Source organism: Neomonachus schauinslandi, chromosome 3 (genome assembly GCF_002201575.2).
Source record: "Neomonachus schauinslandi chromosome 3, ASM220157v2, whole genome shotgun sequence".
Classification (NCBI taxonomy): domain Eukaryota; kingdom Metazoa; phylum Chordata; class Mammalia; order Carnivora; family Phocidae; genus Neomonachus; species Neomonachus schauinslandi.
In genome coordinates, this window is record NC_058405.1 from 117,427,604 (window position 1) to 117,447,323 (window position 19,720).

Sequence of the window (19,720 nt, forward strand, 5' to 3'; positions counted from 1 at the left end):
TATGGTCATTTTTTAATTATTCATGGTATCTATTAAATCAAGTTCTTCCACTACGTTTTTATTCAAGGAATCTTGACTTTGCCTTATTTCAAACAAATTTTACAATTAATCTGTCGAGTTTGACAAAAAAATAATTGTTGGGATTTTAGTTGGGATTGCATTCAGTCTGTTGTTAAGTGTATTTTTAAAGAGTTGGCATGCTTACAATATTGATTTTTTAAATCTATGAACATAGTATATGTACTTCATATATATAGGTCTTTTTAATTTCTCCTAATCATATTTTATGGTTTTCTACATAGATGTCTTATACATTGTGGTTAATTTGTTCTAGATGTTTTATGCAGTTTAATGTTATTATATATTATAAATTTGTAAAAACTTTATTTTCTTTTTGTTCCTTGAGTAAAGAAATATAGTTTTTTTATATATTGACCTTGCATACAGCAGATTATAAACTCACTTATTAATTCTAATATTTTTTAATAGATTCTTTTGAATTTTTTCCATAAAGAATTATGTTTTCTATGATCAGAGATAATATTATTTAATACTTTTCAAGCTTTACACTTTTATTTCTTTTTTCTTTTTTTTTTTTAAAGATTTTATTTATTTATTTGACAGAGAGAGAGAGAGACAGCAAGAGAGGGAACACAAGCAGGGAGAGTGTGAGAGGGAGAAGCAGGCTTCCCACTGAGCAGGGAGCCCGATTCGGGGCTCAATCCCAGGACCCTGGGATCATGACCTGAGCCAAAGGCAGATGCTTAATGACTGAGCCACTCAGGTGCCCCTACACTTTCCTTTTTCATATCTTATTGAACTGGCTAGAATGTCCAGAGCGATGCTGAATGAAAGAGGGAAGAGTGGAAATTCTGCTTTTATTCCCAGATCAAAGGGGAACACTGTCACCATGTTACTATTAAGAATGCTGTTTACTATAATGCTTTGATAAATATCATATATTAGATTGAGAAGTTTATTTTTTTCTGGTTTTACTGGAATTTTTCATTATAACTGGGTTTTGAATTTTATCAAATGCTTCCTTTGTATCTATTGAGATTGTTGAATGATTTTTCTTTTTTCTTTTGTTAATCTGGTGATTTATATTGATTGATTTTTTTTCCCCCACAGACTTCACATTCCAGCAGCAGAGCTGGGGCTTTCTTGGGCTTACTGTGGGACCCAGAGTGCCAAAGGATTTTTTTTTGTTCTCTACCCTCCCCTTTTGGGATGTCCCCCATGCTTGTATAGCAGAGTAAGGTTCTTCTTGTACCTTGTACCTTCCTAGGTGGCAGAGTGCTATTGCTTGTTACTTGGGGCAGTGCTTCTGGTAGGGGTGGGAGGGTGCTGGGTTCCTTTGCTCCAGTCTCAACCTTAAACTTGTCCTGGGCGTCTGGACCTCGGGACAATGGCTCTTTCAGCATTGCTGCCCATTCCTCTCATGGTACCCAAACTCCTCCTTGACTCTGTGGGGTTCTTTTGGAAGAGGTTTACCTGTTCCTCTAAGAGGGCCAGATGAATTTTTCTTCTATCTCCTTCCCAGAAACTATGGATCTTTTCCAGGGCACTGGAGATGTGAGAGTTTTCTATCCTAAAAGGCTAAATTTTGCTTTGCATTAGAGAAAGGTCTGGGGAATCAGAAAAGATAATTGTGTTTTTGTGACACCAAAGTGCTCTTTCTGGTCTCTTGCCCTGACCTCAATCTTTCTGCTAAGCAACTGGTAGATGTCTGAAAAAAGAGCTTATGAATGAGTGCATATTCCTTTGTGTCTGGGTGATCCCAGGGTGTCTATATTGTTCTGGTGACCCATTCTGGCCTTCAAGTATTTGTTACAATTTTAGCTGTTTTCTTCTTATCTACTTTCATAATGAGCAACTATTCCTCTCATGTTCTGTCAAAGGTGAAAAAGCTTATATGTCCTGTCTGTCCTCAGTGGCTCTTACCCTTTAAAATTTAGTTAATCTCTTTGTCTTGCAACTACAGGTCTCTGATAGGCTCAAGAAAAGTTATTATTTTGTAGATTATCTGGCCTTTTATTACTATTAGGATAAGAGCAATATTCTCTGGTGGCTTTTGACTTTCTAAGTAGAAGGAAAACCAAATATTTTCCACATACATTTTAACTCAGCCTTTCAAGTTTTCCAAAGCAAAATGCTTTTTTTCCCTTCACAATACCTGGTCTGCATATACCAGAGCCAGAAGTCCTAAATTAATGCTATCTTTAGCATTCCATACAAAAGTGAATTGTTGCTATCAGTTTTTGAGCAAGTGAAGCTCAATGGATGATGTGTAGCAAGATTCCATTGTTTTAAACAAGGTGGAGTTCAAGTTTTCTCCTGCAAAAGGAAGTCTGGCCATTGGCATTGTGGGGCTGGAACTGTGGTAACTTGCTCATTAGGGAATCTAGTCTCCTTTGATAGTTCTGTTCCACAATCTTGGCCACATGACTTCATCCCCAAGGATTTTCCAGTGGCTTAAGATGACCACTGGGCAGCCATTTGTGTTCTATGCAGCAAGAATGAAAAAAAAAAATGCAATGGCAAAAGGGCATACTACCAGCTTAGCCTTCTTCGAAGAGATTGCCTGGAAACTCCACCCAATATTTTCTACCTAACCATCATTACTGTTTGTTGCAAAAGAAGCTGTTACATATAGTATTTTTGCTCTACATGCAATGGCTCTGAACATGTCCCTAGTAGGGAAGGGGAAGATAGGTACTGCGTGGGCTGTTAGAAATCTCAATTACAATTAGAGGATGCGGAATACATTTTGGTAATGTGATTTCTGAGCTACGATGGCGTGGGTTGAAATATACAGATTCTATCATAAAACAGAACTGGCTGGGTTCTGATCTCAGCTCTGCAAATTACTAGTTACATGACCTTGAGCCAAGGTTCTTACCCTAACTTGTTTTACTTTCTCAGCTGTAAAAGGGGCATGATAATTATTATTTTGAAACATTTTGGTGGGGATTTAACATGATAATATATAAAAATGGTCTATCACATAGGAATGGATCAATAAATGGTATGTTTTATGTCACCACCATATAATAACTTATACTAGATTCAGTTATTTAAGGGAGGACAGAGTTTATCAAGGCTGATACTGATTAATAAGGTAGAAAGGCCATTTAAGTTGTTTCTCTTGGGTAAAGCTTTATCTTTTAGATGAGATTGAGAGTCTCAATTTCTACCCTTTAAATATATCATTTTTATACTTTGAACTATAGTGAAATACTGCTCAAAATTTAGGTTTATGATAGCAGCACTTTATGTAATACCAAGCCAAGAAACAGATAAGATGAGTTCCAGTTTGAATTCTACCATTAGAAGTTATGAAACTTGTGAAAGTCATTCTAACCCTCTGGACTTCAGTTTTGTCAGCAGACAAATCAATTAGGTAGACGAGCTGACCTCCACCACTATTTGACAGCTTTAAAGCACCATGATTCTATGCAGTTTTACTTGCCCCAGACATATTCTCTTGTCAAAAGAAACATCCTAAAACCAGCAAATAAAGTGATAAAGACTTAATTTATCAAACCAAAGTTGAATTTTTACAGGAACTGGCTTTATTGTGAGGTTTTGCTAGTTCTGAAATGAAGTGATAGATATTAATTGAACAACACGGTGCTGTATTTAAAAACTGGCTTCAAATTCTGGTTGTGGTGATTGCTGGCCTAGACAAAGTGTGTCATTTAAACTCTCTGTGCCTTAGATTACTCATTTATAAAATGGGCAATATATATAAAGGCCACAATGAGGACTAAATGAAATAACAATGTAAAAGTACTTATAAAAACGGCACAATTTTTCAAATGCTAAGGTCTTTAGAAAGTCCAATGGGTAAAAAATGGAAAATGCCCTCACTCTGTGGTGTGGAGATTGTGTAATAAAGTGTTATAAATAAAATACAGTAAAATAAAACCACTAAGGATCTCTGTTTGTGTTAGATTTTGCCAATCTATTTTTCCATCCAGAAAAACTTAGGCACTTCAGAAACCAGACCAGCAAGGCATGCCTGTGATTTTGTGCATGAAGTGTGTCCTTGAGATAAATTTCCAGATGTGATCTTTGTATCTGAGGCATTCTGCTTGTGATCCAGTGAGCTGAAACAAATAGCAAATCTTTTGCAGTGTGTGGCTATTAATGCTGTCTGCTCTCCTCAATTTACCCATCTGAATTGACAGTTAAAGCTCCTCTATAAATAGCAAGTTATTAGTTAAAGCATGGTTGCCATATGGCAAAATAGTCTCTGTTGTTAAACTGATTAAATACAACAGCAATGTCTAGTCTTTAAGAAGATATTGTGTTCTATGATAAAAGGCTAGAGATTATTTTTGTTCCCTAACATGTATTAAGCTTATATAGTCTCTGTTTCTATATGTGTGTGTGTATATTTATTCATCTTGTCACTACTTTTTAAAACTCTTGAAGCATGCCATATGTATATTAAAGTGTGCAAAGTGCACTAATATTAAGTCTACAGATGATGGATTTTTACATAGCTATGTACTTGTGTTACTACTATGCAGAGCAAGATATGGAACATTTCCAATCTCCAAGATGTTCCCCTTATATCTCTTCCCTGTCAATAATCTTATGGTTTTCAATATTTAAAAAATTTTGCCTTTATGGTAATGAGCTTCTAAAAAGGAATGAGGTATTTTTTTCATTTTTAAAATTATTTATTTATTTATTTTTAGGAAGGAAGTATTTTGAAGGGCAATTCCAATCTTTTAAAATTTCTTGGAAGTATTAATAATTATGACAAAAAAGAAAAACCTCTGTATGATACTGAATAATGCAATGAAGTATAATAATGATATTGTAAGTAATAAACTTCATTATATGATCACTGAAATGAAACAGAATTGCAATGTGGAAACCTCACGCAATTCTATCCAAATCTCCCACCTGCGAACCAAAACATGGAGCTGCCACACAGGCTGGTGAGTGGTCTATTGGTCATGTTGCCAGGCAACCTCAGTCAGTATCAGAGACACCCAACTGAGCAGCAGAGACTCGGACTAGAAGGTATCTTAGAAACAGAAAGGTCCAGCTGAAGGAGAGGGAGGGAGGGAGGAGAGAGAAAAATAAAGAGTGCCACTTGAACACTTATCCCTGTTAGTCATGACCACAAACAATTTTTTTTTTTTTGCCTAGCAACATGCAGCTAGCTTAGAGCAAAATTCTTTGGGTTTCTAAGTCACTTCACTGTGTTTTCCTCCTTCATTGTGTCCACAGGCACGAGTGTGGAGGCTTGGTAAACTGCATCATCGTTAATTTTTAGGAGGGAAGGATGTTCTGCGAGTCATTTTCAGCACATTCAAACCATGTTAACTAAAAGTTCCTTGAGATTTTCATCATACAGTACTATATGTGATTCAGTCATGCTTAAAATAACCTGATTTTTACATTGATATACTTTCTTTAAAAAAAATGGAAAGTACAAGATAAAATACTCACCACCTGGAATCAGCCCTCTTCGTGGAAGGTAAAGCTAAAAAGGAAGGGAGAGGGAGGCAGGTGTAAGCCCCTCTGGGAGGGTATTAGAGGAGATGATGCGCACCAAGCAAACAGGGAAAGAATCTGGGATGTTGACCTTGGCTGCACCCTCCACTCTGAGATGTAACTTTTGTGTATTTTCCTGGAAAGGTATTTTCCATTCTCCATGGTTTTCTATAAAATCTTTTCTACTGTACTGTGCTCTCACCCCACACTACTTTCCTTCCTTCCTGTTTAACTGATGGCATACAGAGAAAATAGCCCCTGTGAGATAGGAAGCTCCTGCTAATTTATCACTCTGCCCGACTTCTTTCATTCTTCCCTTCCGATGCTTCTTCCCCTTATAAGCCAATGCCTTCATGCATGCTCTGGATCTTACACCTGTATGTGTTCTAAAGCCCTGACTTAAGTATTTTCTTTCTCTTCTGTATTCTCAGCCTTCTCCCTCTCTCCTGATTTCTTCCCATTGACATTAGACATGTCAAAGGATCTTTCCCCTTAAAAACAAACATTGACCTGTGCACGAATCCTCCCTATAGTCCAAGTCCACTTTCAGCTGCACAGAAACTCTTGTCTCTGCTCACAACTAGATGTTTCCAAGAATATCTATATTCTCTGTCTCAAATCTGCATCCTCCATTATTCACACCTCAACACGCTGACTCACCTTTTCTGTTTGTCTGAAACTGTTCTTTCTAAAGTCACAAAAGTGAGTCCTGGAGCTATACATAGACTATATACCTTTGATCTCTTTGCATAACTGTACCATCGAGCATGTCCTCTCTTTTACAATATTCTTTCTATTGGAATCTATAATATTGCACTCCTATTTTTTCCTTCCCTTGATAGCCCTTGCCAATCTCATTGGTGGGCTTACCTTTCTTTAAATTGGTACTCTGTAAGATTCTTTTTGGCACCCTCTTTTTTTTTTTCTCACACTCACACTCTCACTGAATAAATTTTACCAATTCCCATGACTTTAGTTAACACTGGTTTGCTGACCTCCTCGGCTTTACTGCTCCTGAAATTCAGTTCTATACTCGCCTGCTTTCTGGCGGCTCCACCTGTATGTCCCACAGGAGCCTCAGAATCATCAGAGCTGACCAGTAAATTTTTGAATACTCTGATTTTTTCTGTAATGAACTTAATTTTTAAAAATATATAAAAAATGATGAAATGCATAAAGAACAAGATAAAACAATAAAATCAATTCTCTTTTTTTAACTTTAAACAAATTGTTATTACACACAGGTTGTCACATAATTGGATATTTCTCTACATTGTATGCAATTATTCTTACTCTCCACAGAAAGACTGCTTCTTAATTTTTCATCTGGTTATGGCAAGCACTAAAATCCCGATTTTTGACAGAATAATAGTTACAATGCCTCAGTGATTTAAGTTGAAAGCAGTACATCGGTACATGGCTCTTGTGCTAAGTTGTCCGGAATGTACAAATGTCTTTTTATTCAAAAATACAAAGTAAATGATCTGTAGGTATGGGCAATGACAGCAGTAAAGCATTATATGTTGTCAAATCAGTAATGGATGCTTATAGTGATTTTCTTAAATATCAGCCTTTTTTTTTTAAACATTTATTTATTCATCTTGGGAGGGGGCAGAGGGAGAGAGAGAATCCTCAAGCAGGCTCCCGATGGGCATGGAGCCAATCATGGGGCTTGATCTCATGACCCTGAGATCATGACCTGAGCCGCAATCCAGAGTTGGCCACTTAACCAACTAAGCCACCCGGGCGCCTGACCAGCCTTTTCTTCAATCATTTTCTTCAGCTGACTTCTCTGAAGTTATTGTTGAGGAACTCTGCCTTGATCTTCCTCTCACAGCTCATTAATAATGGTGAAGCACTATTCTAGAACTAGAATGTGCCACCTCCCATACCACCTCCTATTCTACCCATTGCGTCCGTTCCAAGGTCCTTTTTTTCTTTAGGAATTCCAGTGATTACAATTGTAATTAGCTGTAGTTAACAGAGCGGCCACATCAGCTGCATTCAATAAAGCAGTTCTTACAATCTTAGTTGGATCAGTGATTCATTTTTCCACCATATTCACAAAATCTCCAAGCATAGTGTCATAACCAACTAACTTTGCATAATTTTCTCAACTGTCAATGCTCTTTCAACACTGGAATTCTTCGCAATGGTTATTGAAGGAATTTTGAGTGTCCTCTTAACAATTTCTATAGCAAGTTTTTGATCTTCATTAGCTGGAGTTATTGAATCCAAGGCTGGAATGCGCCAAAGCAGGGTACAAGCCCCTCTCAGAACACTGAGGGCACCTGAAACTCTGTCTTTCTTTTCATTCACTTTATTATCACTTGTCTCACCAACCTTCAGCACAGCTACTCCATCTCAGAGTTTGCCAGATGTTCATTCAGCCTTTCCTTTTCATATTCACTGGTTGAAATATCTAACTGCTCAATGATTTCTTGAATACATTTTTCAGTTTGGGCTTTGTCATCTTTTCCTTTAAAAGCATGGCATCATTTTTGGTCACAGTGACCTCTCCAACTTTTCCTAAGTTGTGAGTCTAAACATCTTTAAGATTTAGAGTCAATCCTTCTTCTGCAAACATTGTACCATCAGTAGCAATAGCCACATCTTTAAGTTGGTTCTTTCTACTGTCACCAAAACCTGGAGCTTTGACTGCTACAACCTGAAAACCAACTTTTAGCCTATCTAAACCACTGTACTCAGAGCTTCTCCATCAGTATCTTCAGCAATTATGACCAAGGGTTTATGATGAGCATTGGAAGTTTCAAGAGCAGGTACAATGGACTGGACACTAGGAATTTTCTTTTCACTCGGTAGAACATAGGCATCTTGGAATTCACATTTCTGACCTCTTTTTTTTTAAGTTTTACTTTAGAGAGAGAGCATGTGTGCACAGGCAGAGGGAGGGGCAGAGGGAGAGTGAGAGAGAGAGATGGAGAAAAACAGACTCCCCGCTGAGCGCAGAGCCCAACACGGGGCTCGATCCCACCACCCTGAGATCATGACCTGAGCCAAAATCAAGAGTCCAAAGCTTAACCGACTGAGCCACCCAGGCACCCCCACATTTCTGAGCTTTTGATGTATTAATAAGGTATGGAGAAATACAACCTCGATCAGACTTCATATCTTCAATAATTTCTAATTCATCATTTAGTGTTTTTCCATCCTTTACTGTGATGATATCCTTTCTCCCAAGCATTTTCATTGCATCAGAGATAATGTTGCAGATTTCTTTGTCTCCATTTGCAGAAATCATGGCAACCTGAGCCATGTCTTCAGGGGTTGTCACAGATTTAGTCTGCTTCCTAAGTTCAGCAATTACAGCATCAACAGCTAGCATTACACCTCTCCCAATTTCCACAGGATTAGCCCCTTTGCTAATCTTCTCAAAGCCTTCCTTGGCAACAGAGTGTTCCAGGGCAGTAGCAGTCGTGGTGCCATCCCCAGCCTCTTCATTTGTGTTATTGGCAACATCTTGAACAAGTTTAGCACCAGTATTTTTATATTTATCTTGTAAGTCAATGGACTTTGCAATGATTACACCATCTTTTGTTACTCTGGAATTTCCCCAACTCTGTTAAGTAATCACTGTTCTTCCCTTTGGCCCCATAGTAATGGCTACAGCATTGGCTAAATGGTCTATGCCTTGAAGCATTAAGGCTTGGGCATCTATACCAAATTTTACATCTTTGGCATAGGCCCAGGTGAGATGAGGAGCCAGTGCCCTGGACACTGGCCTAATTTGGCAAAGGACTGCTGGTAATTGAAGCATTTCTGTGGAATGATGGCAGAGTGTGCGGGCAGCGAGGCAGGCCGTCAGAAGCAAGTGAAGGCATATAATCAGTACTCTTAACGGTGATGTTGGCCCCAGAAATCTTAATCTTCAACAGGTCTTTGATTTTATCTGGGATTGCTGTATTATAAGCTCAGTGAAGTAAGTTGTCCCAACCATCTAGCACAGGGCTAAGAGCATTTAGGCACTTCAATTTGTCAAATGAGTGAAATAAATAGCTTATATATGAATGACTCTTAAACGTTTTTCTCTTTTCAAGTTGTATTAAATTATTTTGCTCATCATACTATTGATCACAGTGATAGCAATGGCTAATATGTATTGGTTAGTTACTATGTGCCAGTTCTTATGATTCTCATTTTATATATATAATCTTTACCGTGACCTCACAAGTAGGTATTGCTCTCATTGCCACTTTGTAAACATGAGAACAGCTGAGTTTAGCAGGGAAATTAATCTCTCCAATATCTCCAAATGAAAGGGTGGTAGAGGTGGGACTTGAATCAAAGTCTCTGTAATACCCCTAACTGTACTATATAGTGGTGGGTTTTTAGAAAAACAACAACAACAACAACAACAATGCAACACTTTTTATATTTCTGGCTCTTTGATACAAACATTTATTGTTGTGATACCTTTGCTATTATTTATTCCCTTCAATATCTCAGAACTGGCATATGACTATAAGCACAGTCTTTCTTAGGTGTCAACAATTATCATTTTGGTTTGGCATGAAGAGAGAACTTAGAATATGCATTCAGGGAGCATCTGGGTGGCTCAGTTGGTTAGATGTCTGATTCTTGATTTCGGCTCAGGTGATGGGATCAGGGGTCCTGGGATTAATCCCTGTGGCAGGTTCTGTGCTCAGTGGGGAGTCTGCTTGAGGATTTTCTCTCTCCCTCTATCTGTCCCTCCCCCTGTTCGCATTCGCACGCTCTCTCTCTCAAAAAAAAAAAAAAGAAAAGAAAAAGAAAAGAAAAGAAAAAAAGAATGTGCATTCAGGTTTGGGTTAAGAGAAAAGGAGCTTCTGTAAAATGGTAGGTGGAGATAATGGAAGAATATTGGGATGGCCAGGAGATAGGATGTTGTCTCCAAAGAAGAGAAAGAAAATACAGGGAAGTTGGGGAAAGAATGGAAGAGACAACTGACAAATATATCCTACAGAGCCAATTGCAAATTGAAAAGAAAAATCCTGGCTAGTGACTTTTATAAGTGAAAAAAAGGGAGAATATAGAGAGGAAATGAGATCAATGAAGAAGGAATATAAAAAAAATGTGATGAAGAGAAACATGACTTAAGTATGATCAAAGAGAAATATAATTTCATAAAATGAGAAGACAGAGACTAACCAGGAATTAAAAATGGCATAAAGAAAAATATCCAGTGCATCACTATAGGTTTCATTGACTCAGATTGCTGCCTTTGTAGGTATCTGCCAGAAATGTGAAGCAAAAAGAAAAATAAACTGTTGATTGCTCTTCTGCTGGGGTGGAGCTGAATGGATGTGGGAAATCTGAGAATTTTTATACTAATTATGGTTTTTTGCAGGAGAGGAATCATACCAGCATTTTCTTTCTCAGTTTGCGCACTGTTTTATTCCACTGAAATTAATAGATAAGAGATTTTGGAATGGAGTATACTTACTGATTTGTTTGGATATCAATCAATGGTTAGAATGTATTTAACTACGCTTATCAAAATCAAAAGAAAACATTATAACAATTTAGCCGCATATAGTGGAGCCTTTCCTTGGACAAATCAGATGTTATTGATCTTGAAGCTTTATACTTTTGCTATTTGACGTATAAAACTATAAAAGCTTTGCAGAAAATTTATGAGTTTTTGCTTTTGGAATTTGAACCTTGACTCAAAAATAAACTGTAATAAGAAAAACTGTCTATTAATAACTTGTTTCTCACTGCTCTAATGTAAACTATAAAGATCTCACTTCTAGAAAAGAAATCTAACAGTTGAGGTAAAATTGAGTACGGTGATAATCATTTCTGTCCTGCCCCACTCTGTTCCCCAGCCTACCACCATATTCCCCATAGCTCATTTCTGGTAAATAATACTGAAAGAAAAATTGTCTCCAGAAGTTGATTTAATTGGCAATGAATGGCACAAGTGATAAATGGACATACAATTTTTCGTGACCCAGAGACATAATATTATTTAATTATTGCATTAAAATGAGAATTAAGGTGATTTAAAATAGCATTTTTAGATTAGACCTTTAAAAACAGACTATAGGATAGATTATATTTCTTATACACTACATCTTCTTTTTAAATTTTTCTTTTGTCTGAATAAAAACAAATAATAGGGTGCCTTCTTTTAACAGGGAGGTTGTTTTTGCTCATAGTAATTTGATTTTCGAATCTAATTCTTTTTGTTATTAACTCAATAATGATTTTTTCAGATTACAGTATACTATTGATAGGAGACCCTGTTCTTCTGTAGCAGCAATCACTGTAGTTCTCAGGTACTTCATTTAGTATGCCATTTTAATCTAAATCATATAGAAAGGAAGAACCTTTTGGGGTTCAAGTAGGTATGTCTTTAATATATTAAAATTTCTTTACATAAGTGACATATACAATTCATTCGTGTTGTTTCTTCTGTAAAAACTGAACTGGATTTGATGAAATGTAGGCTGCAACAGTGACAGTGATAGGAAGTGAAGTAGTCTTCCCTAATTTCAATGACTGCTTTTAAATACTGGTCCTGATGGTTTTGGGAAGGTATTTATTTGGAAAAAAAACCACAAATGCAACCAGAAAAGATAGCTCCTGAATCTTGCATGAGACTCCAGGTTTGGAAAATTAGCCAATTTCTTGAAAAGAATGTAGAGTTTTAATAGAATTTGACATGGGTGTAAACTTTTATCTTTCCAAAGTCACATAGATTCTGTAACACTGGAGACTTTTGGAAACGAGAGAAAAATCTGGAAACAGAATACTTAAATCAGACTTTATTGTATTTTTAAATTTTTAATTAAAAAATTTATTCGTTTATTTTAGGAGAGGGTGGGGCAGGGCAGAGGGAGAGGAGAGAGAGAATCTCAAACAGAGTCCCCACTGAGCATGCCCCACCCCCACATGGGGCTCAATCCCAAGATCCTCAGATCATGACCTGAGATGAAATCAAGAGTCAGATATGTAACCAACTGAGATACCAAGGTGCCCCATAAATCAGCCATTATTTTAACGATAAGGTCTGCCCTCCTTTTCATTCTCATTTACTCTGTTTTGTGAACAACTTTTGACAATCCTTTGAGTCTGATACTATTTGTTACACTTCATCATAACTGTGTGTGTGCCCATGTACTCACATATGCACGTGCACAAGTGTCACATAACTAAGGATTTTATTCTTTATCACTATTACATGGTGCTTTTCTTACTTGCTTTCAAATAAAACATATATTTCTCATAATTCAGATAATATATGCTATTTCTGGATAATTTGAAAATTAGAAAAAATAATAGGAAGAATTGAAAAACAAAAAAATCCACACATTCCCACCTATTCTTTCTAGTACTTTTATAAAAATAAGTAAAACAATAGTTGTGATTATAGTGTATAAACAACTGTGTATGTTAGTTTGTTGAATTTTATAGTATCTTATAAGCTTTTTTCATGTTACCACAAAATTGCATAAATTTCTAATAGCAGCATAATATGCTATCAATTAGTTATGTATCTATTTTGAACTCTTTTAAATAAATAATGCCCTCATACCATTTCCATGTATAAAGCCTTTAATATGGGGTTTTTATTTTTTACTTATTTGTTTTTTAAAATTTAAATTCAAGTTAGTTAACATACAGTATAGTATTGGTTTCAGGAGTAGAATTTAGTGATTTATCACCTACCTATAACACCCAGTGCTCATCCCAGCAAGTGCCCTCTTTAATACCCATCACATATCTAGCCCATCCCCCCAACCACCTCCCCTCCAGCAACCCTCAGTTTGTTCTCTATAGTTAAGAGTCTCTTATGGTTTGCCTCCCTCTCTGTTTTTGTCTTATTTTATTTTTCCTTCCCTTCCCCTATGTTCATCTGTTTTGTTTCTTAAATTCCACATATGAGTGAAATCATATGATATTTATCTTTCTCTGACTGACTTATTTCACTTAGCATAATATACTCTAGTTCTATCCATGTTGTTGCAAATGGCAAGATTTCATTCTTTTTGATGGCTAATATTCCATTGTGTGTGTGTGTGTGTGTGTGTGTGTACCACTTCTTTATCTCTTCATCAGTCGATGGACATTTGGGCTCCTTCCATAATTTGGCTATCATTGAGAGTGCTGCTATAAACATTGGGGTGCATATGCCCCTTTGAATCAGCATTTTTGTATCCTTTGGATAAATACCTAGTAGTGTAGTTGCTGGGTCCTAGGGTAGTTCTATTTTTAACTTTTTGAGGAACCTCCATATTGTATTCCAGAGTGGCTACACCAGTTTGCATTCCTGCCAGCAATGTAAGAGGGTTCCCTTTTCTCTGCATCCTCAACCAACATCTGTTTTTTCATGAGTTGTTAATTTTAGCCATTCTGACAGGTGTAAGGTGGTATCTCATCCTGGTTTTAATTTGTATTTCCATGATCATGAGTAATGTTGAGCATTTTTTTATATTGTCTGTTAGCTATTTGTATGTCTTCTTTGGAGAAATGTGTGCTCATGTCTTATGTCCATTTCTTAACTGGATTATTTATTTTTGGGGTGTTGATTTTGATGAGTTCCTTATAGATTCTGGATACTAGCCCTTTAGCTGATATGTCATTTGCAAATATCTTCTTCCATTCTGTCGGTTGTGTTTTAGTTCTGTTTATTGTTTTCTTCACTGTGCGGAAGCCTTTTATCTTGATGAGGTCCCAATAGTTCATTTTGGTTTTGTTTCCCTTGCCTCCGGTGATGTGTCTAGTAAGAAGTTGCTACGGCTAAGGTCAAAGAGGTTGCTGCTTGCTTTCTCCACTAGGATTTTGATGGTTTTCTGTTTCACATTTAGGTCTTTCATCCATTTTGAATTTATTTTTGTGCATGGTGTAAGAAAGTGGTCTAGTTTCATGCTTTTGCATGTGGCTGTTCAGTTTTCCCAACACCATTTGTTGAAGAGACTGCCTTTTTTCCATTGGATATTCTTTCCTGCTTTGTCAAAGATTAGTTGACCATATAGTTGTGGGTCCATTTCTGGTTTCTCTATTCTGTTCCATTGATCTATGTGACTGTTTTTGTGCCAGTACCATACTCTCTTGATGATTACAGCTTTGTAATACAGTCTGAAGTCTGGAATCATGATGCCTCCTGCTTTTCTTTTCTTTTTCAACTACTTTGGCTATTCAGGTTCTTTTATGGTTCCATACAAGTTTTAGGATTGTTTGTTCTAGTTCTGTGAAAACTGCTGGTGTTATTTTGATCATGATTGTATTGAATGTGTAGATTGCTTTGGGTAGTGTAGACATTTTAGATATATATCTGTTTTTCTAATCCATGAGCATAAAATGTTTTTCCATTTCTTTGTGTCTTCTTCAATTTCTTTCGTAAGTGTTCTATAACTTTCAGCATACAGATCTTTTACCTCTTTGGTTAGGTTTATTCCTAGGTATCTTATGTTTTTTGGGGGCAATTGTACATGGGATCAATTCCTTGATTTCTCTTTCTGCTGCTTCATTATTGGTGTATAGAAGTGCAACAGATTTCTGTACATTGATTTTATATCTTGCAACTTTGCTAAATTCATGTATCAGTTCTAGCAATTTTTCTCTACTGAAAAGTTGGGTCCTTTCTCTTTTCTACATAGGACATCATGTCATCTGTGAAGCGTGAAAGTTTGACTTCTTCCTTCCAGATTTGCGTGCCTTTTATTTCTTTTTGTTGTCTGATTGCTGAGACTAGGACTTCTAGTACTGAGTTGAACAACAGTGATGAGAGTGGACATCCCTGTCTTGTTCCTGACCACAGAGGAAAAGCTCTCATATTTTCCCCATTAAGGATGATATTCACTGTGGATCTTTCATATAGGCCTTTACGATGTTGAGGTATGTTTCTTCTATCCCTATTTTCTTGAGGGTTTTTTATCAAGAAAGGATTCTGGGGGCGCCTGGGTGGCTCAGTTGGTTAAGCAACTGCCTTCGGCTCAGGTCATGATCCCAGAGTCCCGGGATCGAGTCCCGCATCAGACTCCCTGCTCAGCAGGGAGTCTGCTTCTCCCTCTGACCCTCCTCCCTCTCATGCTCTCTGTCTCTCATTCTCTCTCTCGCAAATAAATAAAATCTAAAAAAAAAAAAATTAAAAAAAATAAATAAAAAAAAAAAGAAAGGATTCTGTATTTTGTCAAATGCTTTTTCTGCATCTATTGAGAGGATCATATGGTTCTTATCCTTTCTTTCATTAATGTGGTGTATCATGTTGATTGATTTGTGGATATTGAACCACCCTGCAGCCCAGGAATAAATCCCACTTGATCATGGTGAATAATCCTTTCAATGTACTGTTGGATTCAATTTGCTAATATCTTGTTGAGAATTTTTGTATCCATGTTCATCAGGGATGCTGGTCTGTAATGCTCCTTTTTAGTGGGGTCTTTGTCTTTTTGGGATCAAGGTAATGCTGGCCTCATAGAGTGAATTAGTTTTCCTTTCATTTCTATTTTTTTGCAATAGCTTCAGAAGAATAGGAATTAATTCTTCCTTAAATATCTGGTAGAATTCCCTTGGGAAGCCATCTGGCCCTGGCCCTGGACTCTTGTTTGTTGGGAGATTTTTGATTACTGACTCAATTTCTTTACTGGTCATAGGGTCTGTTCAAATTTTCTATTTCTTACTGTTTCAGTTTTGGTAGTTTATATATTTCTAGGTATTTATCCATTTATTCCAGATTGCCCAATTTGTTGGCATATAATTGCTCATAATATTCTTTTATAATTGTTTGTATTTCTATGGTGTTGTTTGTGATCTCTCTTCTTTCATTTGTGATTTTATTTATTTGGGTCCTTTCTCTTTTCTTTTTGGTAACTCTGGGTAGAGGTTTATCAGTTTTGTTAATTCTTTCAAAAAACCAGCTCCTAGTTTCATTCATCTGTTTTACTGCTTTTTTGATTTCTATATTATTTATTTCTTCTCTAATCTTCATTATTTCCCTTCTACTAGATTTTGGCTTTGTTTGCTGTTCTTTTTCCAGCTCCTTTAGGTGTAAGATTAGGTTGTGTATTTGAGACTTTTCTTGCTTCTTGAGGAAGGCCTATATTGCTATACCTTTCCCTCTTAGGATCGACTTTGGTGGGTCCCAAAGATTTTGGACTGTCGTATTTTCATTTTCATTTGCTTCCATGTATTTTTTTAATTTCTTCTTTAATTTCCTCATTACCCATTCATTCTTTAGTAGGATGGTCTTTAACCTCTATGTATTTGTGGTCTTCCCAAATTTTTTCTTGTAGTTGACTTCAAGTTTTATAGTGTTGTGGTCTAAAAATGTGCATGGTATGATCTTAATTTTTTTGTACTTGTTGAGGCCTGATTTGAGGCCCAGAATGTGATCCATTCTGGAGAATGTTCTAATTGCACTCAAAAAGACTGTGTATTCTGCTGCTTTAGGATGAAATGCTCTGAATATATCTGTTAAGTCCATCTGGACCTGTTTGTCATTCAAAGCCATTGTTTCCTTGTTGATCTTCTGCTTAGATGATCTGTCCATTGCTGTGAGGGGGATGTTAAAGTCCCCTACTATTATGGTATTATTATCAATGAGTTTCTTTAAGTTTGTTATCAATTGATTTATATATCTGGCTGCTCCCAAGTTGGGGGCATAAATATTTACAATTGTTAGATCTTCTTGTTGAATAGACCCCTTTCTTATGATATAGTGTCCTTCTTCATCTCTTATTATAGTCTTTGGTTTAAAATCTAGTTTGTCTTACATAAGTATGGTTACTCCAACTTTCCTTTGATGTCCATTAACATGATAAATGGTTCTCCACCCCTACCTTTAAATCTGGAGATGTCTTTGGGTCAAAAATGAGTCTCTTGTAAGCAGAGAATTGATGGGTCTTGCTTTTTCAACCATTCTGATACCCCATGTCTTTTGATTGGAGTATCCATTCCATTTACATTCAGAGTAATTATTGATAGATATGAATATAGTACCATTATATTACCTATAACGACCCTGTTCCTGTAGATTGTCTCTGTTCCTTTCTGGTCTGTGTTGCTTTTGGTCTCTCTTTCCCACTCAAGGGTCTGCTTTAGTATTTCTTGCCGAACTTAGTGTTTAGTATTCATGAACTCCTTTAGTTTTTGCCTGTCTTGGAAACTCTTTATCTCTCCTTCTACTCTGAATGACAGCCTTGCTGCATATATAGTATTCTTGGCTGCATATTCTTCCCATTTAACATGTTGAATATATCATGCTACTGTCTTCTGGCCTGCCAATTTTCTGTGGACAGGTCTGCTGCTAACCTTATGTGTCTACCCTTATAGGTTAAGGACTTTTTGTGCCTAGCTTTCGGAATGATCTCTACTTCTTTGTATTTTGCAAGTTTCACTATGATATGTCTTGGTGCTATCCTGTTTTTGTTGATTTTGAAGGGAGTTCTTTGTGCCTCTTGGACTTGAATGCCTGTTTCCTTCCCCAGATTAGGGAAGTTCCCAGTTGTGATTTGCTCAAATAAACCTTTTGCTCCTTTTTCCTACTCTTCTTCTTCTGGGACTCCTGTGATATGGATTTTATTGAAATTTATGGAAGATCTAACAATTGTAAATATTTATGCCCCTAACTTGGGCATAACTGAATGGGCGATGAGGAAATTAAAGAAAAAATTAAAAACTACATGGCAATATACCCTCTTCCAAATGTACTCCAGGAAGGGGACCATTCTCTCCCAGTGTGACTCAGGGGATCCCTACACCCACAGCACCTTGTGAGAACCCTGTGTGCCGCTCTCTCTCCCATTCTCTCTCTGACTTCTCTCTACGAAAAGGCTTCCCCTCCATGGCACTGAGGCTTTTCTCTCCCTCAATTCACATCTCTGAACCTTGCTTCTGCCTCGTTCTCTCCCTCCCATTGTGCAGATTGTTTTCTTAATCCTCAGATCGATTTCCTTGTTGTTCAAAATGATTTGATGTTGACCTAGCTGTGTTTGAGGGATGAGGCAAGCCCAGGGTCCCCCTACTACTCTGTCATCTTCTCTAATATGGGCTTTTTACAGAGAGTTTTCCAGTAGAGAAATCATTGTTTCAAAGTATATGATTTTACAGAGGGTTTTCTAGTAGAGAAATTATTGTTTCAAAGTATATGATTATTTTTAAGAAAATAGGTAAAAAATCATATTTATTTTTAATAAACCACATTTCTTTCCAAAGAAGTTATCATTTTATATTTCCACCCACAAAGTATAAAAGGACACATTTCATCCTAAAATATATTTTGTCAAAAACAGTATTTAATTTTAATGTACAGACAGTTCTTTAATTAGCATAATCCTTAATTGAATTAATTAGTAGTTTTCCCAGACAACAGGGAAAATGTCGCCTTGTTTTTGGGTTGGTTGTTCATTTGCATGTACATATAATGGTAATCCCTGTTCAACTTTTAAATCTTGTATTATATCTTTCCCTTTCTCATGTATTTTTGGAAAATTTCCTTAGTTTATAGTGTTTCTATGTTTTGTATTACTGGATTATATACTCCATTATATTAGATTGCTTTATATTGATAAACAAGTTACAGTCATTAGCAATTTTATGACAAGATTGCTTTGCTAATAAAAATATGAATTTTCATTCTTTGAGTATATAATAATTTACTTTACTGTTAATTAATTGGGGACTAATTAATCAATATTCTGATTTTTAATTCTTTATTTACTTCTTCCCTCTAATTGCCTGTCTTTTAAGGCACTTAATTTATGATTAATAACTTCACCAAGAAGGTTGCAGGAAATAAAAAACATAAACTCAAGCTGCAAATCAAGGTAATAAATATATAGTAGCTTTATTAAGGTGGGCTTTATTTTTTATTTTTTGAGTGGAGGATTTTGAATATTTTACCTGTTAATACTTCCGAACTCTATTTTTGGGAAGTGTATGCATTTCTTTCAGATATCATTAAGGTAAAAAAATCAGTGTATTAAAATATTCAAGCAGGCAAATAAAATTTTATTTAAGTTTGTGCATCTATACGATAAAAATTTGGAAAGGAGCGCTAACCAATTTTACTTCTAAGGTTTTTTGTGGCTAAATCCCTTCTGCATCCTCTCCTTTGTGCTGCCTTTTGTGTACTAGGGTTCTGGGCTTTTCTTTGACTTTACTTTCTTTTTGTCTCCTACTAATTGCCAGCTGGAGCAGAGTGATTCTGATATAATTTTAAAAAGATAATTTAATATTATTTTTCATTGTCTTCTAC

General features: G+C 36.3%; 1 protein-coding gene and 1 pseudogene across 1 annotated transcript in view; one reads left to right on the plus strand and one right to left on the minus strand.

The window, feature by feature from the left end:
• The window catches only part of GALNT13 (polypeptide N-acetylgalactosaminyltransferase 13), a 547,381-nt gene that overhangs the window by 52,686 nt on the left and 474,975 nt on the right, over positions 1-19,720 (plus strand). The window lies entirely within an intron of this gene.
• On the minus strand, positions 7,387-9,295 carry LOC110591921 (annotated as a pseudogene).